This window comes from Bombus affinis, chromosome 17 (assembly GCF_024516045.1).
Source record: "Bombus affinis isolate iyBomAffi1 chromosome 17, iyBomAffi1.2, whole genome shotgun sequence".
Classification (NCBI taxonomy): domain Eukaryota; kingdom Metazoa; phylum Arthropoda; class Insecta; order Hymenoptera; family Apidae; genus Bombus; species Bombus affinis.
Window position 1 is genome coordinate 6512207 of NC_066360.1, and position 24287 is coordinate 6536493.

Sequence of the window (24287 nt, forward strand, 5' to 3'; positions counted from 1 at the left end):
GGGGAGAGACATTTGGAAGGGAGAATGCAGGTATTCTGTTATTTCCGGAGCGGTATTAGAGGAGTGTGGTTTGAAAATGTTGGATAGGTAGTTGGCGAAGAGGTTGGCTTTTTCTACAGGGCTTCGTGCCCATCCGCCTTGCGGACAGCGAATTATTTTGGGGGGGGGGGGGGGACGCGTGAGTTTCCTGGAAGCCTTCCATAGTGAGTAGTTGGAGTCGGCAGAGGGGGACAAATTGACGAGGTACTTTTGGAAACAGTCGTTTCTTAATTTTTTAATGATTTTGTTAACTTCCTGGTTGCGTTGTTTAGCTTCCGTTTGACGTCCGGTGTTTTGTGGGTTTGCCATACTCTTCTTAGTCTTCGTTTTTCTGTAATTTTGTTTAATATGTAATGGGGATATTCGTGTTTACTAATAGAAGTCTTAGTAGGTGTTGAGGAGCGGATGGCGTTTATTATGCTCGTGTGTAGGTATTCTGTGGCAGTTTCGATATCTGCCTTCGTTTTTAGTGAGATTGAGGCAGAGGTTGAGCGGTTAAAGATTTCTCTAAAGAGCTGCCAGTTGGTGAGTTGGTTGTGAATAAGGCCATTAGGTGGGTTTTCGATTATTGCTGAACCGACTGCTGCTATTACGGGGGAGTGATCGGAGGAGAGTTCAGTCGAGGAGTTGATTTTGAAGTATCTGGGCGAGATATTTTTGGTTATGAAGAAGTCGAGTAAATCGGGGACTTCGTTAGTGTCAGTGGGCCAGTATGTGGGTTCATATGTGGTGAGGTAGTTGAGATTGTTGGTGGTTATGCTTTTCTAGAGGATTTTGCCTCTTGCTGTGACAAGTCTGCTGCCCCGTTGGCTATGTTTGGCGTTACAGTCTCGTCCAGCTATGAATCTATTGCCTAGGGCGTCAAAGAAGCTGTCGAAGTTCTCTTTAGCAATCGAGTGTCTGGGAGGGCAGTATACTGCTGAGGTGGTGATTGTACCATGGCGGTCTTCTATTGCTACGCTTGTGGCTTGAAAGTAGTCTTTCTGGAATGATGGAAGCGTAATGCTTAATGCTGGATTTGATGATGATTCCGGTGTCGCCGTGTGCTTTTCCATTGGCGTGTTGGGTGTGGTAGAAGTTGTAGCCGTGTATCTTGATGTAGTTTTTGTCGGTGAGGTGGGTTTCGGATATGAGCATCACATCGATTTGCTGTTGTTTTAAGAATAATTCTAGTTCAAATTTGTGATGAGCTAGACCGTTGGCGTTCCACAGGGCTATTCGCATTGGTTTTATTTTGCTTCTGTGCGTATGAATTTGTCCATGAAGAGTGTGAGAAGTGACAGCAAGTTGTTAATTTGCTCAGATTGCTTCTCGATAAGTTTTTCGAGTCTGGTGAAGTTGTCTGTGTTTTGTGGGGTGGGAGCACTATTTTCTGTGTGTTCACTGTGGGTTTTCGAGTTGTTTACGTTTCCTTGTGTTGCCTGCGCATAGGATATTGATGGTGTGGTGAGTTTTTGGGGTCTTGGTTCCTGTATGGTAATCTCCTTCGTTCTTTGTTTTGGATACTTGATATTATGTAGCTTAGTTATAGGCTGAGCATCCTTTGTAGTTCGCAGGATGCTCTCCTTGACAATGGATACACTTGGCAGGGGTTTCCGGGGATTTAGTGCATTGGTCAGTGGGGTGATTACCTGCACATTTTACTCACCGGAAGTTATGATTGCAGTATTTCTGCATGTGACCGTACCTTTGGCACCTTTCGCATTGTACTATCTCTTTCTCTACAAGAGGTGGTTCGAACTTAACTATGGAGTTCATCAGCCGGTTAACGTTGTAGATTTCTTTGTTGTTCCCTTTTTGTTTTAAATCTATGAAGAATAGTGATAGTGGGTTTTTTGAGATTCTATGTTTAATGTTGTTTATGTTTGTTACCTAATGGCCAAGATTTTGAAGTTCGTACTTTAATTCATCTAGACCGACTGAGTGGTGTATGTTGCGTAGCACCACACGAAATGATCTTTCTTGCCTGAGTTGGTAAGTGTGGAAGTTGGCATTCAGGTTTTTTAACAACTTCGTTAATTTCCTGTGTTACGTCGCGTAAAAAGGTCCGCGCGACGTACTTTAATGTCTGACCGTCAAGGCTCAAGCGTCGTTAGAGAAACCCTCAATAAACCTAAGGCCCACCATAAACCGAGTCTCATTAGCTTGCAGGAACCTTGAATCCTGCAAGTATGCTGGGTTTATAGCCGGTACTTAAAAAGGTCCTTAGGTCTATTGAACGCTTAAAGATTACGGAGAAAGCTGGTAGTTATAACGGGAAAAACTGTTACTTATACGATAGGGAAAACCAGGCATTTATAGTCTAGAAATGTCTGGATTTTCCCACGAGTCATGCCAGTAGGATGCTTCCATATCCCAACTTCAACCGTTAACGTCTTAGCCAATGGGTAGCGCGGATCCTTGTCCTCACCTTTCCTAACGAAAAGTATGAACAACGAATCAGCTTCCTTCGTTTCAATGGGACGCCGATACCGAGCTTTCCTCCGTAATCACATCAGAACGAACTACTAACTAATAATAACTAAGCTACATAATATCAAGTATCCAAAACAAAGAACGAAGGAGATTACCATACAGGAACCAAGACCCCAAAAATTCACCTCACCATCAGTATCCTATGCGCAGGCAACACAAGGAAACGTAAACAATTCGAAAACCCACAGTGTACACACAGAAAATAGAATTCCCACCCCACAAAACACAGACAACATCTCCAGACTCGAAAAACTTACCGAGAAGCAAACTGAGCAAATTTACAACTTGCTGTCACTACTCACACTCTTCATGGACAAATTCATACGCACAGAAGCAAAATAAAACCAATGCGAATAGCCCTGTGGAACGCCAACGGTCTAGCTCATCACAAATTTGAACTAGAATTATTCTTAAAACAACAGCAAATCGATGTGATGCTCATATCCGAAACCCACCTCACCGACAAAAACTACATCAAGATACACGGCTACAACTTCTACCACACCCAACACGCCAGCGGAAAGGCCCACGGCGGCGCCGGAATCATAATCAAATCAAACATTAAGCACTACGAACTTCCACCATTCCAGAAAGACTACCTCCAAGCAACAAACGTAGCAATAGAAGACTGTCATGGTACAATCACCATTTCAGCTGTATACTGCCCTCCCAGACACTCCATCGCAAAAGAAGACTTTGACAACTTCCTGGACACCCTTGGCAATAGATTCATAGCTGGAGGAGATTACAACGCCAAACACACCCAATGGGGCAACAGACTGGTTACAGTAAGAGGAAAAAACCTCCTCAACAGCATAATAACCAACAACCTCAACTACCTTACCACATACGAACCCACACAATGGCCCACCGACACAAACAAAATACCCGATCTCCTTGATTTCCTCATAACTAAAAATATCTCGTCAAGACACGTCCAAATCAATTCCTCGGCTGATCTCTCCTCTGATCATTCCCCCGTGATAGTAACAGTCATGTCAACTAGCATCGAGAATACACCTAATGGCTCCATTCATAACCAACACACCAACTGGCAGCTCTTTAGAGAAGTCTTTACACACACAACTTCAGCCTCAACTTTACTAAAAACCAATGAAGAAATCGAAGCAGCCACGGAATACCTAAACACGAGCATAATAAACGCTATCCGCTTCTCCACATCGGCAAAAACGTCCATCAGCAAACACGAATATCCCCAGTAAATATTAAAAAAAATAGCAGAAAAACGTAGACTAAGAAGGATATGGCAGACCCATAGAACACCGGAGGACAAACGCGAACTAAACAACGCAACTAGAAAACTATCCAAAACCATAAAAAACTACAATAATGACTGTTTTCACAAATATCTCGCCAGCTTGTCCCCCACAGCCGACTCCAACTACTCACTATGGAAGGCCTCCAGGAAACTCACGCGCCCCTCACAAATAATACCTCCAATCCGCCGCCCGCAAGCTGGAAGGGCGCGTAGCCCTATAGAAAAAACCAACCTATTTGCCAAACACTTGTCTGAAGTATTCAAACCCCGTTCCTCCATAACTGCTACGGACGTTACAGAATACCTGCACACTCCCTTCCAAATGTCCCCTCCTATTGAACCCTTCACTTCTGCAGAGATCATAGAAGCAATCAGTCGCCTAAACCCCAAGAAAGCAGCAGGTCACGACCTAATAGGAAATAAAGCAATCAAGGAACTTCCCATAAAAGGGATTGCACTCATCGCATCAATCTTTAACGCTATCCTCCGCCTTGAACAATTTCCTAAGGCGTGGAAAATCTCACTGATCACCCTCATCCCCAAACCCGGTAAACCAATATATGAAACCAGCTCCTATCGCCCAATCACTCTTTTACCTACCCTGTCTAAACTATTCGAGAGGATGCTCACGAATCGTCTCCTTCCACTCCTAGAAGAATTGAAAACACTCCCAGATCACCAATTCGGCTTCCGAAAACAACACTCAACAGTAGAGCAAATCCACCGCATAACCCACACGATCAGCCAAATCCTTGAAAAGAAAAAATACTGCTCAGCGGTATTCCTAGACATCCAACAGGCATTCGACAAAGTATGGCATGAAGGGCTACTCTACAAGCTTAAAATGATCCTACCCCACCCATACTACTCCATCTTAAAATCCTACCTAATCAACAGACAATTCATAGTTAAATGCCTAGACGCCACTTCCGCAACATTCCCAATAGAATCCGGCATACCCCAAGGTAGTGTCCTCGGACCCCTACTGTTCTCCATCTACACTGCCGACCTACCTATATCAAACGAGGTAACAATAGCAGCATTTGCCGACGACACAGCACTATTAGCTACCCACGCAGACCCGGCAATTGCCTCATCCACTCTCCAGCGAAGTCTCGACTCCATGGAAAAGTGGTTCCAAAAATGGGGCTTCAAAATAAACGAAAAAAAATCCTCACATGTAACCATCACGCTCCGAAAACAAACCTGCCCCCAGGTCACCATTAACAACACAATAATCCCAATCAAGGACTCCGTAAGATACCTGGGCATGACCCTGGACAGGAGGCGAACTTGGAAAAAACAAATCTCAGAAAAAACAAAGCAACTAAAGGAAAAACTAAGAAAATTCTATTGGTTCACGGGCCAACGCTCCCAGCTAAACATACAGAACAAAATAACCCTCTACAAGGCCGTAATAAAACCTGTCTGGACCTACGGAATCCAACTATGGGGAACAACCATCACAACCCACTAGTAACCCAACTACTGGACACGACGGACCAGATCCGCAGACTAAGAAGAAAATACCCACTAGATTAAATCCTTAGTTCTACTAGAACCAACAATATAAAGCTATTATAATCCATGTCATTGTTGTATCACGCCAAATTAAGTTACTGAAAATTCTCAACGAGAATTGATTGTAAATATTCTAATAAATAAAAAAAACTTGGCTAGGTTTGTTGGATTCGCTTTCGACAGATGTGCGTCACGTGTTGTTTTGTGAATTTCACAGAGCACTGGACACATTTCTGCACACAGTTCCGCCTGGGCAGGCGACCTAAACGGACGTGCGAAACAGTGCTCCAGGAAAGTGCAGCAAGAGGGAAGAGAAAGGGACAAAGTAAACGCCCATCGACAAAACGTGGAATCATGCAGATTCTACCAATCAAAATAGTTAATTCAGGAGAAACATATTTCATAAATAGAGCTACAGACTCTACATATGTAGAGAAAAAAGACGATAACATGGAAACAACACAAGTCGACGGAGAGGTCAATGAACCAATACACCACGAAGAAACCTGGACGGTGGCAACTTCCAGCAAAAAACGCAAGGTAACCCCGTTCGCAAGCGCGAGGAAAACTGTAACACTTGAAAAAAAACAATGGCTTCAAGATATCAAACTGCATAATCCATTCAGCGCTCTGCCAGAAGAGACAGCAACGGACCCAACGGAAAGTCCGACAAACCGCATCCCTAAACCACCACCAATATACATAGATATGAAAATAATTGACCCCCTCATCGAACTACTAAACAACACTGCAGGGAAAGATAACTATGTTATCAAACAGATAAAAATAGACCAGGTGAAAGTGCAAACCAACACCCCAGAAATATTCAGAAAAATTACAAGATCACAAAAGGAAAAAAACGCAGCATATCACACTTTTCAACCCAAAACTGACAAAAGCTACAAAGCAGTAATCAGGGGACTACACCCAAAAACAAATACCGGAAACATAAGTGAAGAACTGGCAAAAATCGAACACCAGGTAAGGACAATTAATAACATTAACAAATACGATACCAAACAACCATTACCGCTATTCCTAGTTGAACTAGAACCTAGAAACAACAACAAAGAAATATACGATATAGAAAATTACTAAACACAATAGTAAAAGTGGAGCCACCTAGACATAAAGAAGAAATCCCACAATGCATAAGGTGCCAACAACACGGACACACTAAAAACTATTGCAATAGAACCCCAGCATGCGTTAAATGCGCAAAAAATCATCTTACGATACACTGCCCATCCACGGGAAAAATAAAGGAGGTTAAATGCTACAACTGCAACGGAAAACATCCAGCCAGCTATAAAGGATGTGAAGTAAGAAAACAATTACAACGTAAACTGTTCCCGCCCCTACGAAGCAGGACAATCACTAACAAACAAGCCCAACAGGACAGCACAAAACCTGAAATAATACCAAATACAGAGCAAGCAACAAACACCAAACCCATCAGCACCAACACCATTGGTGGTCTAAGCTACGCTCAAGTAACCAGCCAATCGACACATACACACAACCAATACCACTGCAATAGTAACAATGACACTGCAGAAATCAAAGAACTGCTCAAACAATCCATAAAGAACACCGAAATACTAACCAGAATGATAAGCGAACAAAACGCAGTACTCAGACAGCAAACCCAACAAATCACAGACATGCTACAACTAATTGCAAACGTGCTAAGCAAAAAATAAAAACGGACACTCTAAAAATAGCAGCCTGGAACTCAAACGGCCTACAACAACGGGCCCTCGAAATTAAAACATTCATATACAAAAACAATATAGACATACTACTTGTCTCAGAAACATACTTCATTACAAAAAGCTACATGAAAATACCATACAACACCATAAATGATACCAAACACCCCTCAGGAAAAGCTCACGGAGGGACAGCAGTGATAGTCAGAAACGATATGGAACATTATCTACACAGCCAAGTTAACAAAGAATATTTACAAGCAACCACCGTTACAGTTCAAACTAGCAGAAACTACTTCCAGTTGTCAGCAGTATATGTGCCTCCGCGACACAAAATAACATCACAAATGTGGGAAGATTACTTCCAGGATCTAGGGGACAAGTACATCGCAGCGGGAGACTACAACTCAAAGCACACGCTTTGGGGGTCAAGAAACATTATACCTCGAGGTAGAACACTGGAAAAATACATTAGAAGTAATAACCTCAATATATTATCCACAGGAACACCGACACATTGGCCGACTGACCTGAACAAAAAACCAGATCTTCTGGACTTTGCAGTTACAAGGGGACTAAACACAAATAAACTAAAAATAACACCCAACCTCGAGCTCAGCTCCGATCATACACCCATAATAATTGAATACAGAAACAAACCAATTCACTATAGCAAACCAGAAACACTATGCAATAAAACCACCAAATGGCAAACTTTCAAAGAAATAATAGAAAGCAAAATAAATTGCAATATCCCGTTGAAAACTTCTGAACACATAGAACAGGCAGTAGCAACATTGACAGCAACTATTCAAGAAGCAGCAAGGACAGCTACTACACCCGAACCAACCAGCAGACAAACAATAACAATCCCGCAAGAAATGCTCGACAAAATTAGAGAAAAAAGAAAAGCGAAAGCAAAATGGCAAAAACACAGAACTCGAGAAAACAAAAAAACACCTAAAGAAACTTGCAAAGGAAATAAAAAACAAAATAAATGAGCACAACAATAACGAAGTCGCAAAATTCATAGGGACACACTCTACACACGAGAACACCAACTATTCACTATGGGAAGCCACGAAAAAAATAAGGAAGCCAATAATACCCATCCCAGCAATCAGAAAAGCAGATAACACATGGGCAAGAAGCAACGAAGCACAAGTTGAAGTATTCTCCAATCACCTCTGCAACACATTCACACCACACATTATCAACAACAGCAACCTCAAAAGTCATACGGAGGAGGATCCACAAACCACTATTACCACAACCGACAAGGAATATACTATACCTAAAACATCAGCACAAGAAATTAGAAACATAATTGATAAAACAAAAAACAACAAAGCGCCAGGAATCGACCTTATTAATGGTAAAATCTTGAAAAACCTTCCGCCAAAAGCAATAAGACTAATGATAATAATATTCAATGCAATTCTAAGAATTCAATACTTCCCCAAACCATGGAAATTAGCACAGATCAAAATGTTACATAAACCAGGCAAAGACCCGCACCAAACTGCATCTTACAGACCAATATCACTGCTTCCAGAATTTTCCAAAATACTGGAAAAAATAATATATTGCCGGATAAAAACAATAATAGAGACATAAAAAACTAATACCGGATCACCAATTTGGTTACAGAAACAAACACTCCACGATAGAGCAAATGCACAGGCTTATAAACGAAATAATAGTAGCACTAGAAAACAAGGAATACTGCACAGTTCTCATTATAGACATAGAGAAAGCATTCGATAAAAATTCGATAAAACCATGAAAGACTACTACAAACAATGAGGAAACAATAACCGGAGCAAATACACCAATTAATAAAATCCTACCTAAGCAGCAGAACCTTCGTAATAAAAGTCAAGGACACACATTCTCAAGTTAAAGACATCAAGGTAGGGGTACCATAAGGAAGCTTCCTAGGCCCAATACTATACACATTATACACGGCGAACATACCAACAACTACCAGCAGCACAGTATTGACATTCGCGGACGACACAGCTATACTAGTGAGGCATACTAACCCAGAAAGGGCAGTCAAAATACTACAAGAACATATCATAAAAATAGAAAATTGGCTACAAGAAAAACCAATAAAAGCAAACCCCAATAAATGCAACCATATTACATTCACGCTACAAAAAAAGATACCACCAAACATCCTATTGAACGGCACGCATATAACAAAAACAAAGCATGTCAAATACCTAGGGCTCCACTTAGATTCACAACTCACATGGAAACTACACATCAAATCAATAGTAGAAAAAATACAGAAAACAAGGAGACAAATGCATTGGCTAACAAGCCGAAAATCCAAATTAAGCATAGAAAATAAATTAAAAATATATAAAACGATCATAAAACCAATCTGGACGTACGGAATACCATTATGGGGGATGACAGCAATGAACCATATAAACAAAATAGAGGTAATACAGGCTAAAATCCTTAGAACAATAATAAGTGGACCTTGGTACGTCAGGAACGAAGATATACGGAGGGACCTTGGAATGCCAACGGTCAAGGAAGAAATTAGCAGATACTCAGAGAAATACAAATCAAGAATAGCAACACACCCAAACCGGCTAGCTGCGGAAACATACAAAACCATAAACATGGACAGAAGACTAAAATGGAAGCACCCAGCAGACCTTATAAAGGACATAACCTAACAAACACGAGGATGGTACCCCGCTGGGAGTAGCTACCAACATGCTAATTTAACTGTTAAAAAATTCCACCAAATGTCCAAATTGGACAAATTGTGAATTTCAATGAATAAAAAAAAAAAACACTTCTGCATGCTTCGGCACTCACCAGCAAACTGAAAATTCGGAAATGAAAAATTTTTACTACATTTCGAAATAGAGTATTTGACTCGTTATTAGTGACATCATATATAGTGAAATACATCGTGTATTTAGAACCTCATCTAGTCATCAGAGAAAGGTTTTCTTAATGATAGCATTCTCATTTATAATTTGACAGTTTGTGTGCATTACTTATTTCTGAAAGTTATTTTGTTGTATTTCTTCAGTTCTTATACTTGTTCGTTGACTCAAATGACACTGCCCTATCACTCTATGGTTATTCGATCTAGTTCCTCGTTTTTGATATTTTCTCTTACTTAACCTAAAGTATACGTGAAAAACTAATTTTATCTCACAATACATGTGTGTGTGTATAACAAGTTTGATTATTCTGTACAAAGTTCAAGACTGAGGTGTTGTGAATCTCAACAGCTTAGATGACTCGAATAAATGGATGTCGATATATTTCTCTGATAGGTTTTAGCTATCGACATCGATTCTATGATGCATGTGAGGAATACGCAGATACAATCTTGCCCAAATTTTTTAGGTGGCAAGAGTTGGAAGAAGAAATCGCCAATTATCCAGAATTTCATAGAAATGACTTCACTGTAATAATTTTACCAACACTTAAACACGTGAAGATACCGCTTGCCAGAGATGGATTTGCCGATTTATCGTATGTTTCTGCTGATTGCTTTCACCTAAGCCAAAAATGTAATGCAATATGTAAGTATAATGGCGGAGCTTGTGTAATACCACGACTTTTATGTTAATAATCAAATGAAAATTGTTTCACGTGTGTCAAGTGGCAAATAATCTGTGGAAGAATTTGTTAGAACCAGTTGGCAACAAATCTTCTGTTTGGACCCCATTATATGAAATATTTTTGTGTCTTACTTTGGAAAGACCATTCTTGATGACATGTGAAAACTCGCACAAGTTTTTCTGAATTGAAGACGCGTCTGTGATTTGATTTCAAGGTTAAAATTGTAGACATTAAAATTTAGAATCAAAGTGTCATTTTAATTCACAATCGAATTTTGTTAATATATCATATACTTAATTATAACTAATAATTATTTCTTAATTTGATAAAGTATATCTGTTCAGATATCTCTGTTATTGCATATGATCTCATCCCGAACTTTATGTATTTCACAATTTGCATTCACAGCTGCCTTTTTTACTTTATATCTTACACTAATCTTTATCAGAGCTTTTATTAAACGTCTACTTAGTTTCTTTCTTTTAGTTAGTTTCTTACTTACTTAGTTTCTTAAGTACTTTCATGTATAATTTCATGATTTTACAAAGAAAGGAGTGTGGAATCGACGAATTTTTAAATTTCGAACGATGAATGACTGGGAATGCTTGAGAAATATTCAATGTGATTTTCGGTTATTTATTTGTCTTCCGTTTTCTATTCTTTCATCGTTGCTTGTTTGTTGTTTTTCATTACTATCACGATGAAGCAAAAAATTAGTTACGAAATTATTATTCAGCGAAGTAAAAATTGTTCAGTTTTGCAGAAAAATAAATTTTCTCAGGAGTTAGCTATGTTATTAATAATACATATTATTAATAATTATAAATAATACAAACCATATTATTCCATTTTCTATTGTCGAAAATAATATCGCAAATGAAAAAGTTCGTACAACTATTCCAATAGTATTTCCAAATACAACAACTATCTGTAAAATAGTTTATAGAATATAAATTTATGTTTCCAATTATTATTATTACTTCTGCTAATATTACTATTCATTATCACGTAAAGAGACGAACAAAAGTTAAAAGAAAATTCAAGTTTCTCTAATTAAATTACTGTTCTACGATGGATTAGGCTACTTTACTTTAAAACGTTATCATCACTTTTTCAGTTTTGGTTGAGCGTATTAAGAAAAATTGTTACTAATCCCTTATAAAAGCACGAAGTAAAACAGCCCAAACATCAGTAGTTGTTCTTCTACAAATCCTAGTTCATTTAGTTTATTGCCTACTTTATTGCTTATTTTGAATAAAATTTCTAAAAATTTTCTTTCTATAACTATTTTTCAGTTTTCTACCGCCAAAGGAGAATACGTCGTGTACTTAGTAGAAAATAATAGACTATCTAGAATCATAATAGAAAATTCGAATACTTCACTAACTTTTTATGTTCACGTCCCTATTTGCTGAGCTCCATCTGCTCTAGGGGTATATAATACAATTTTATTCTTATAAATGTATTAGAAACAAGCAATTCTAAAGATTCACAAAGCAAACAAGACTCATTATGAAATACTAGCAAGGAATTCGAACGATATATCCATCGAATTGAAGGAGATCAGCCCAGTATTCTGAACTGGCTGAGAAGACGACATGAGCAGTAACTGCCCGAAGAAGTAGATACAACGGGGCACGAAAGGACAACCCTGATGACTGCCGACAGGTTTTACCGGGATTGTCTGCCCTCAAAGCGAAGGAAGAAGGAGGAGGGGTTTTTAGTGGGTATGGCAACGACACCCGACCGACTCCCACATAACCCAGTGATGCGGGTCACTGGGCATGCGTAATAGCATTTTCCCCTCCCCACGCAAAAAAAAAAAAAAAATATCCATCTAATTATTGTCATACAAACGAAGTCTTGTATTCAACGTTCGAAAGCCATACTCCAAGGTTTTCGTTAATCATTTCTCGTAAATTAACCAATATACATCGTTCACCCTATAATCTAACCTTTCCAATTAACACGAGGCGACACGATATACATACAGATATATGTAGTGTATATTAATAGGTATAGATGATTCGCAGTCCTATCTTTTCCTCATGTGAAGTTTCGAAACTTGTTGAGCCATTTTCTGCTTGCTCGTTACTTATCGTGAGTATTCTCCTAAATAAATCGAAAACATAATTTTTTACAAACTTTCTAGAAAAAGGTACGATGGATAGGTTGGATGGAAAGAAGATTACTTAAAAACTAGTTAATAACAATTACTTGTACTAATGAATAATAAATACTTTAACTAAGGTTTTTTAGCCCTACTAGAAGACGCTATAAAAATCTTGCGATTTCTTTATAAATTCTACTTATCAGAAATCTAATCACATCTGTGCAACAATTTAAAGACAACAAATGTGCGTCATCTTTGTAGTAGAGACTTGTTGTTCGTGAATAAACGTTTGTATTGCATAAGTATTGACTTGTTTGTCCATGCTCCACCGCCAGAACCGGCGGGAATCTTTATTCCCTTTCTTTTTTTGATTTGAATTTGCATATAATTATGAAAATGCTATCAGTATTTTTGCTGGTCTATATAAGCATTTCTGGTAATTCCACTATCGATATTTTGTATTTCAGTATTTACATGATTTTCATTTTTTTCTTTCTTCGTTTCTTCATTTTACAGATAAGTGTTTCAAATGTTTGATATGAGATATTGGACTTTCTTGGTTCAAAGCGCGTAATTAATAATTAGTAAGACGGTAATTATCAAATTTAAAATTAATTTATCTATCTTTTATTTTCTCCTATCAGTTTCCAAGTAAGATATGTAGTCATTATTCGTGTTAATTGTATAACTATCTTTAGTTGTGCATTTTTAAATGTTTCATCATATTTGTCATACATTTGTTGGATTTTACTGTTTGCGCACAAGTATTACACTCCGCATCTCCATCTTCAATAACTGTGTAATAATTCCACACACATATCCATGAATCGCGGCTCATAAATTCACGAATGCCACGATTGTGATCCTTTCAGCTATCTGGTGTCTTTATAATAAATAAATTCAGTGAGCGTAATTGCGGTTTTTTTTTAGTGTACGAATATTGTTCGTAGTGCCAAATCCAAGCATTTGTGGGGACACTCCTCATTCTACCATCAGATAACCGACACATCCAAATCAGCTGGATACTAAAGCGAGAAAAACTTTCATAGAAAGAAAACTAAAAAGAAAACACCCCACTGACATCACTAAAAAAATAAAATAGGCAAACTCGAAGATGGTATCCCGCTGGGGGTAGCCTTCCACGTGTTATTTAGTAATTAAGCTAGAAAAATTCACCGAACGTCCAGCTGGACATATTGTACAGTACAAATTAAATAATAATAAAAAAAACTGCGATCATCTCGTACGCAGATATGCTAAATATCGTCATCTAACACAGGACACGAAGGAAGCTCCTAGTGAGATCTCGCGGGCCGCGCGAGTTTACTAATCGGGTTTACTGATCAACTGGGTGCTTGAGGTTACACATATTGAGATATGTATAATTTTGTGTGCTAGACCAGATTGGCCGCATAGTAGTGACATACGTATGTGAATATGAGTGTGTGGAAGTATGTATGTGCGCAGCGTCTCGAAAAGCAGATGAATGTAACTGTTCCGTTGGCAGTGTGGCTGAGACGCGTGCAAATGTATATCGACGAAGATCGTGGAAATCGTTGATTAAATAAATCTGAAACTATTTTAATATGAATTCTAAGTGTAACCTTAGTGTTCTTTTACCTTTCGACAATTACGATCCAGAATTCCCAACAACACAACAGCTATAATATTTCGTTTCCTTTATCACCAAGATAGGCGAGATCGTTACTCGAACGACACGTTAACGCAGAAATTATTGGGACGCTATGAAGCTATCGACCAATCCCATGAAAATGTCTTATCGAATTGGTGTAACTACCCCTGCTTTCATCCTTCATTTCCACTGTAGAGGAATCATCGACAGTGCCCCTTCAGTGTTAACCCTTTGAGTGCTGGATACTCGCGGCCTATGCCGTCCGTAAGGACGGTGCGCGTCTAGCGCTAACGATCGCTGTGGACGGAATATTTTTTCGTTAGACTGAACTCTGTTGATTGATTATTCAAAGCGCAAATCGTAATAAGTTATAGTAATTCTTTTGCACGAGATTAAATGATTCAAGAGCGTTACTTTTTAGTTATTTTTAATTATTTATTATAAACATTGACATTTACAGTTAACTAGAATTTGGGTAATAAACTAGAAAACAATAAACTAGAAAACTAAATTTAGTAAATATAACACAAGTTAATAATTTAGTTGTGTGTGAAAAATTCAGTGCTTGAGAAAACTAAAAAAACCAGATGTAGAGTTTTCTTACAAGTGGTGACTATTTCAACAATAACAAGGCACTATTGGCATTCGTTTACTGCCGTAAGGAGTGCATTTATATTTATTTCACACAAACGTAATAGTATTACTTCTGCGTAGGTGTTCGGAAAAATTGAAAAACCTATAGATGCGTCCTTAGTCCATGCCGGTGTCACGTAAAATAAAAAACAGGGGGCTCGAACGAAAAGAAAAAATTAAGGTAACAAAAAACAAGAGAATTTATTTCTTGTATTCTGAATTTACACTGACTGCGATTTTGTTCTGAGCTCCAGCCGTGACTTTCCAAGACTGAAGCTCTTACAATTTGACTTTCGGTAGCATCTGTTTCTTCTTTGTTTGTCATCCCTCAATATCCCCACTACCCTGTAGGCGTACGTGACCGTTGTCACGCTTCTAGAACATTCGGTGGAAGGACCGTTAGGATACAGATGACTCATTAGGCACTTCGGCGATGTACATTGTCGCCAAGACCGCCACATCTCTATCTCCATCATAAGACCATCGGATTTGAAGTATGCCGGTCATGACACCGGGCACTTACAGAACACGCATATATATGTCCTTAGTCCACACCGATAGCTTTCGCCAGACACCTATATGCGCCCACAGCACTCAAAGGGTTAAACAGTTTAAATTCGCCTCTAGCCTTTACTAAATCAATATTTGTGTCTATCCCGACTAGGAACGTGGCACTTATACCAAATATCTTGGACACATCCTTGGACAATATCTTGGTTACATCCTTCCATTACCATATCGTGTAACGAAAATCGTTAATTTTAGCAGTGAAACATTCCATATAATCTGTTACCGTGAAACAAAAATTATATTATGAGAAACTACGAACTTTTAGTTACTATGATAATCCAATTGATTACGAAGTATAATTATGAAGACAAAATGTGATATACTTATACTGAAAAACTGCAAAATCTTGTAAACGAATTTTACCTCTGTCTCAGCACGGTGCGAAATTTCGCCCCACAATCAGCCTATTTTTATAATTTCACGTTTATGCGATATTATTTCCCTAACAAATTTCAGATACCATTTGATATCCATTCTAAGATACATATAAAGAATATGCCATTTTGCTTCATCTTTATAGGTAGCAAGAGATAGGCGAAGAAGTCGCTGATTATCCAGAATTTCATAGAAATGACTCCACTGGAGAAATTTTACCGACTCTGAAAGATGCTGTAAATTCGACCAATCGCGGGGAGACGCAATCGCGAGGAAACACGTCAACGGGAGTTGTAAATTCCCGTTACGGTTATAATAATCGACGCCGCGAGTAGATCGATCCCCTGATTTCCGTTAAGATAATAGGGGTGGTTGAAATGATATAACTCCGTGATTATAACAGGGTTATAACTTATATATTTTCCAACAACTTCGTATAATCACACACACTAGTAACGTCGCTGAGTATGAGGATTGCCTTGATCTTGCTCAGATTCTGACTGCCAATCTGATAGATGAAGGCTCTCGGGTCGTAGTAGACGTAGCGATTGATCAGATCCGACTTTGACTCAATCGAATCAACAGAATAAATCGAATTGCCGAATGAATAGACTTCGACTGCTTGACTTCGACCGTCTGACTTGACTGAGTGACTTGAATTGACTGATTGACTGAACTGAACTGCTTGACTGCCCTTTGGGGATGCGAACCAGTAGAGTTGACCCTCTTGGTAGCGTAGAAGCAGTAGTAGCAGTAGTAGCAATAGGAGCTGTCGGACTTCTGGACACTGTGATAGCTAGGGGGACTCTAGGCACCGTGAGAGCCGTATGAACTGTATGAACTCTCCGTCGGAACCATAGGAACTCTAAAGTTTGTTCTGATGTGATTACGGAGGAAAGCTCGGCCTTTTTGAACGAAGGAAGCTGATTCGTTATTCATACTTTTCGTTATGAAAGTAAGGACAAGGATCCGCGCTACCCATTGGCTAAGACGTTAATGATTGAAGATGGGAGGTGTAAGCATCTTACCGGCATGACTCATGGGAAAATCCTGACATTTCTATTATATAAATATCTGGTTTTCTCTATCATATACGTAGTATCGTGGACAGAAAGCCTAAGATATCGGCCGAATCGTAAACAAAGTCGCGAGAGCCGCGGCATCGTCGGGTACATCAATGTGTCGTCGGTCCTTTCAAGTGGATAGTTTCGTGGAAAAGGCCTGCGTGACCCTGGCCACGGACGTTTCGAGACACGTGTTCGATAGGACGGGAAAAGACAAAGAGACGCTAAAGGAAGTGTTAGTTGAGAAGCCGGAGAGAACGAATGCAAAAGTCGTGCAGTGTGAGCTGAGAAGCGAGAGCGAGCGAGTGCAGAAGCCAGAGAGTGTGAATCGGGAAGTCGAAAGTCGAGTATGAGAATGAAACGTACGACAGCATTGTAATCATTTCGTTATTTTGTATATTATTTATTAAATCAAAACATCATTACTTGTTCTTTCCTCTAAGACCCATTTAGATACTACATATAATTACCGGCTTTTCCCGTTATAACTACCAGCTTTCTCCTTAATTTTTAAGAACGTTCAATAGACCTAAGGACTTTTTTAAGTACCAGTTTTTTTTTATTTATTAGAATATTTACAATCAATTCTCGTTGAGAATTTTCAGTAACTTAATTTGGCGTGATACAATGACATGGATTATAATAGCTTTATATTGTTGATTCTAGTAGGACTAAGGGTTTAATCTAGTGGGTATTTTCTTTTTAGTCTGCGGGTCTGGTCCGTCGTGTCCAGTAGTTGGGTGACTAGTGGGTTGTGGTGGTTGTTGACTCTTGTGCTATATCTGCTTCTGGACTTGTGTATTTCATCTTCGACTGTAGGTATCTTGAGGTCTCGGTGGATTGTTTCGTTGGTAACATACCAGGGTGCATTTAATAGGGATCTTAGCGTTTTCGATTGGAAGCGTTGGAGTATTTCAATGTTGGAGTTACTTGCTGTTCCCCATAGTTGGATTCCGTAAGTCCAGACAGGTTTTATTACGGCCTTGTAGAGGGTTATTTTGTTCTGTATGTTTAGTTTGGAGCGTCGGCCCGTGAGCCAATAGAATTTTCTTAGTTTTTCCTTTAGTTGCTTTGTTTTTTCCGAGATATGTTTTTCCCAAGTTAGCCTCCTGTCCAGGGTCATGCCCAGGTATCTTACGGAGTCCTTGCTTGGGATTATTGTGTTGTTAATGGTGACCTGGGGGCAGGTTTGTTTTCGGAGCGTGAAGGTTACATGGGAGGATTTTTTTTCGTTTATTTTAAAACCCCATTTTTGGAACCACTTTTCCATGGAATCGAGACTTCGCTGGAGAGTGGATGAGGCAATTGCCGGGTCTGCGTGGGTAGCTAATAGTGCTGTGTCGTCGGCAAATGTTGCTATTGTTACCTCGTTTGATATGGGTAAGTCGGCAGTGTAGATGGAGAATAGTAGGGGTCCGAGGACACTACCTTGCGGTATGCCGGATTTTATTGGGAATGTTGCGGAAGTGGCGCCTAGACATTTAACTATGAATTGTCTGTTGGTTAGGTAGGATTTTAAGATGGAGTAGTATGGATGGGGTAGGATTTTATTAAGCTTGTAGAGTAGCCCTTCATGCCATACTTTATCGAATGCCTGTTGGATGTCTAGGAATACGGCTGAGCAGTATTTTTTCTTTTCAAGGGTTTGGCTGATCATGTGGGTTATGCGGTGGATTTGCTCTACTGTTGAGTGTTGTTTTCGGAAGCCGAATTGGTGATCTGGGAGAGTCTTCAATTCTTCTAGGAGTGGAAGGAGTCGATTCGTGAGCATCCTCTCGAATAGTTTAGACAGGGTAGGTAAGAGACTGATTGGGCGATAGGAACTGGTTTCATATATTGGTTTACCGGGTTTGGGGATGAGGGTGATGAGTGAGATTTTCCACGCCTTAGGAAAGTGTTCAAGGCGGAGGATGGCGTTAAAGATTGATGCGATGAGTGCAATCCCTTTTATGGGAAGTTCCTTGATTGCTTTATTTCCTATTTGGTCGTGACCTGCTGCTTTCTTGGGATTTAGGCGACTGATTGCTTCTATGATCTCTGCAGAAGTGAAGGGTTGTATAGGGGGGACATTTGGAAGGGAGTGTGCAGGTATTCGGTGACGTCCGCTGCAGCTATGGAGGAATGGGGTTAGAATACTTCAGTCAAATGTTTGGCAAATAGGTTGGCTTTTTCTATAGGGCTACGCGCCCATCCACCCTGCGGGCGGCGGATTGGAGGTATTATTTGTGGGGGGCGCGTGAGTTTCCTGGAGGCTTTCCATAGTGAGTAGTTTGAGTCGGCTGTGGGGGACAGGCTGGCGAAGTATTTGTGAAAACGGTCATTATTGTAGTTCTTTATGGTTTTGGATAGTTTTCTAGTTGCGTTGTTTAGTTTGCGTTTGTCCTCCGGTGTTCTATGCGTCTGCCATATCCTTCTTAGTCTACGTTTTTCTGCTATTTTTTTTAGTATGTACTGGGGGTATTCGTGGTTGCTGGTGGTCGTTTTTGCCGGTGTGGAGACGCGGATAGCGTTTATTATGCTCGCATTTAGGTATTCCGTGGCTGCTTCGATTTCATCATTGGTTTTTAGTGAGGTTGAGGCTGAAGTTGTGTGGGTAAAGACTTCTCTAAAGAGCTGCCAGTTGGTGTGTTGGTTATGAATGGAGCCATTAGGTGTATTCTCGATGATAGTTGAACTGACTGTTACTATCACGGGGGAATGATCAGAGGAGAGATCAGCCGAGGAATTGATTTGGACGTGTCTTGACGAGATATTTTTAGTTATGAAGAAATCAAGGAGATCGGGTATTTTGTTTGTGTCGGTGGGCCAGTGTGTGGGTTCGTATGTGGTAAGGTAGTTGAGGTTGTTGGTTAATATGCTGTTGAGGAGGTTTTTGCCTCTTACTGTAACCAGTCTGCTGCCCCATTGGGTGTGTTTAGCGTTGTAGTCTCCTCCGGCTATGAATTTGCTGCCCAGGGTGTCCAGGAAGTGGTCAAAGTCTTCTTTGGCGATGGAGTGTCTGGGAGGGCAGTATACAGCTGAGGTGGTGATTGTACCATGACAGTCTTCTATTGCTACGTTTGTTGCTTGGAGGTAGTCTTTCTGGAATGGTTGAAGTTCGTAGTGCTTGATGTTCGACTTGATTATGATTCCGGTGCCGCCGTGAGCCTTTCCGCTGGGGTGTTGGGTGTGGTAGAAGTTGTAGCCGTGTATTTTGAGGTAGTTTTTGTCGGTGAAGTGGGTTTCGGATATGAGCATCACATCGATTTGCTGTTGTTTTAAGAATAGTTCTAGTTCGGCTTTGTGCTGAGCTAGACCGTTGGCGTTCCACAGAGCTATTCGCATTGGTTTTATTTTGCTTCTGTGCTTATGAATTTGTCCATGAAGCGTGTGAGTAGTGACAGCAAGTTGTTAATTTGCTCGGTTTGCTTCTCGATAAGTTTTTCGAGTCTGGTAAAGTTGTCTGTGCTTTGTGGGGTGGGAATTCTATTTTCTGTGTGTACACTGTTTTCGAGTTGTATACGTTTCCTTGCGTTGCCTGCGCATAGGATACTGTTGGTGTGGTGAGTTTTTGGGGTTTAGGTTCTTGTATGTTTATGTCCTTGGGTCTCAGTTTTGGATACTTTATATTATGTAGCGATTTGTAGGCTGAGCATCCTTTGTAGTTCGCAGGATGCTCTCCTTGACAGTGGATACACTTGGCGGGGGTTTCCGGGGATTTAGTGCATTGGTCAGTGGGGTGATTACCTGCACATTTTACGCACCGGAAGTTGTGATTGCAGTATTTCTGCGTGTGGCCGTACCTTTGGCACCTCTTGCATTGTATTATTTCTTTCTTTACAAGAGGTGGCTCGAACTTAACTATGGAGTTCATCAGCCGATTGATATTGTAGATTTCTTTGTTGTTTGTTTTTTGTTTTAGGTCTATAAAAAATAAGGATAGTGGGTTTTTTGTGATTCTATGCCTAATGTTACTGATGTTAATTACTTCGTGGCCGTGATTTGACAGTTCGCATTTTAGTTCGTCTAGATCGACTGAGTGATGGATGTTGCGTAGCACCACTCGAAATGGTCTTTCTTGTTTGAGCTGGTATGTGTGGAATTTGGCGTTTAACGTTTTTAATAGCTTGGTTAACTTTCTATAGGCGTCTGGGTGGGACGGCAGTATTTTCACGTGGTTGTTGTTAATCTTTAACTTGTAGTCTTCTTTGCTGATGTCTTTTTCGATAGTTTTAATCATTGACTGTATGTCGATTACGTCGTTAATGAATATCGGTGGGGGAGGGGGAAGTCTTTGAGTATGGAGATTATTTACCTTTTCGGTTGTGATCATGGAGTCTTCCGTGGACTCCAGAATTGAGAATCTATTGTAGGTGGTCACTTGGCTGGCTGATGGTTTGGTTTGAATCTTGTTTACATTTGTCTTGGTCGGTTGGTCGTTTTTTCGTGTGATGGTCATTTACCAGGATAGTTGTGTTGCCCTCTTGCCACGGGGGAGGAAAAATGGCGGTGTTATAATTTTGCTCCGGGGAGCCTGTTGGAAATGATAGAGCCATCATCGAGCTAGTTAATTCAGTGTGAAAGAACTAGTCGAGAGGCTGTTAACCCCTGGCTAGGTTAGTTGGATTCGCTTTCGACAGATGGGCGTCACGTGGAGTTTTGTGAACTTCACAGGGCACTGGACACACGTCTGCACGTCTCGGCACTTAGCAGCAACTGAAGTACCAGCTATAAACCGAAAATACTTGCAGGATTCAAGGTTCCTGCAAGCTAATGAGACTCGGTTTATGGTGGGGCCTTAGATTTATTGAGGGTTTCTCTAACGATGTTTGTGCCTTGACGGTTAGACATTAAAGGACGTCGCGCGGACCTTTTCACGCGACGTAACAGATGTAAAAGCACTGCTTGCTGAGGATGGATCCGCCGATCCCTCATATCTTATTGCTTATTGCTTTCATTGGAATTAAAAGCTACATGCACTATGTGAATATAACGGATGAAACTATACAATTAATTAATGAATGATATGTTGATAATTAGAAATATTTTGTGTTTCCCAAGATGCGAATAATCTGTGGAACAATTTGTTGGAACCAGTTGGTAACAAGAATAGCACTTACACTACACAATTTAAAAAATTTCTGTATCTTACTTCGGAAAAATCATTCTTAATGACGTATAAAAATTTACAGAACAACAAAACCTAAAGATAGTTAGAGAAATTAAAAACAGTTTTTGTAAGTGTGAGATGTATTTTTGTCTTGCCATTCAATTAAAACAGCAAGCAATTTGTGTATATCAAAATGGCATATTTATGAATAATGAATGAAAGGAAACTTGTTTTTCTACATTTCTTCCTTCTTGCAAATAACTCCTTAGAGTTATTTTTCTGTATGACATACTTTTACAGTCGCAGGAAGATTCTGAGGTTTTTGATTTCTTTTGATCCATCCAGACTATTTACTCCAATTTTAAATAGTATCAAATAAAACGAACACATAATTTTTAAATAGATTTTCTAAAAGAAACATAACAAGTTGTGGTACCAGATTTAATGTTGCTTTATTTTAATAGATTAATCTACATACAGTCATTTCCTAGATACAGTAATGTAAATCTCGTGTTCGAGACTCGAGTTAATTTTAGTTGTGTTATAAATATTAAACAGAAGTTCGCTTGTTTTTTTTAATTCATTGGAGATTTCTTCACGACGTCATCCGACTTTGCCCTTGGCACTGAGTGGTTTCGGCAGTTTGCATATCTGAATCAGCTGTCACCGCCTGGCGGATACATCTCAACATCTCGAAAAGCAGTTTATATCAGATGTATCAGTACTAATTTAGTAATATAATGTGTTTCTTCTTTTTTTGCTGTACAATGGGTGTTAGTTTGAAAGCATTTATCCGGAGCTATTCCGATGTAACCCTTCTTGCACAATATAATATCATCAGTTCCAACTTGGAGAGTACAAATTATCGAAAGTAATAATTTGTAATTGTTAAAACATTAGAAAATTCGACAGAGAAATAATTGAAATTTTTCGAGAGTCTTATAAAAGTTAAAAAAATTACAAGCTAACTGATTTAATGAAAAATTACAGAACCTTAAAGAAAAAGTGTAACGAAAATGAAAAATAGTGTCAATTAATTATCATTGTTAATTAGAAACTTGTTATTGTTAATTAGAAAAATAGTGTCAATTAATTATCATTGTTAATTAATTGACACTATTAGTTAACAAAATATCGTGCAAGGTGGCCCAATTTATTGTGAAATGTGTCATGGTTTCGTAGATCTGATGACGATGATGGAATACCAATGACGGATTTCACAGTTGCAGGAATGTGGTAAATCATGGTAGAAACACATGCCGCTATTTTGACCTTCAATTTGGAAGATTTTCTTATCCATTTTATTCACTATTTTATTATTCCAACTATTTATTTCAGCGACATGACATTCCGACACATATTCTGACAACTAAACTTATAGCAACTAAATTTAAAAAAAGCAAATGTCATGGTCACTATTCAAAAACGACGAAAATTATAGTCAACGAATATTCTAAAATAAGAGACAATATTGAATATATAATCATATTTAATTTTTACTGGTAGTGGTATTTCAGTCATTATCATATCGTTGTGTTCTAGTATTAAAAGCTCTGTATCAATAAAAGCAATAATGAAAATTGATAATGCGTTGACCAATGAAACGTTTTCTCCATCCTTGCCGGACGTTCAAATTCAACGTAAACTCAAACCTCTTTTGAAGATATTTCGTTTTTCCCATCTTTTCGCTTTAGTTAGCTAGTTGCTTCTCCTTTGAAATTTTATCTTTTTATTTTTGTTTAAAGTGTATATATATATAGCATATCATTGACATGATCAGAACGTGAATTATGCATGAATCCACCATACAAAGATGGTTCGGCGGTCGAATAGTGTTAACACGACCAAATGTCAGATATTACCGAGATAACGTATGTTTCTTTTAAATTTTTTCTAAATTAATCTTCTATCAACGTATTTATAAAATCTTGTTGATTAAAATGAGACCAAACACAGTGTAATTTGAATTATACTTACTTACCAATATGCATTTAATAACATTTGGCATAAGCAAGTATGCTACGAATTGTATTGTGCTTTTTGTTATTTTAGTCGGGAACATCTAACAAACAGGTGGTGAAAGATCTTTTCATTACAAATTAATAGTAAGAAAGTTTGATTTTTCAGCTTAATAAGGTCTCAGCTTATTCCCAAGCTTCATATTTTATATGTTGCCGAACT

At 39.1% G+C, this 24287-nt stretch overlaps 1 protein-coding gene and 1 long non-coding RNA gene across 3 annotated transcripts in view; both read right to left on the reverse strand.

Moving 5' to 3' along the window:
- LOC126926270 (putative fatty acyl-CoA reductase CG5065) overlaps positions 1-24287 on the reverse strand; it is a 153282-nt gene that overhangs the window by 78521 nt on the left and 50474 nt on the right. The window lies entirely within an intron of this gene.
- LOC126926308 (uncharacterized) overlaps positions 4398-24287 on the reverse strand; it is a 63033-nt gene continuing 43143 nt past the window's right edge. Inside the window, exon 2 of the long non-coding RNA XR_007714479.1 lies at positions 4398-5227. This is a non-coding gene — a long non-coding RNA (uncharacterized LOC126926308). The remainder of the gene's footprint in view (positions 5228-24287) is intronic.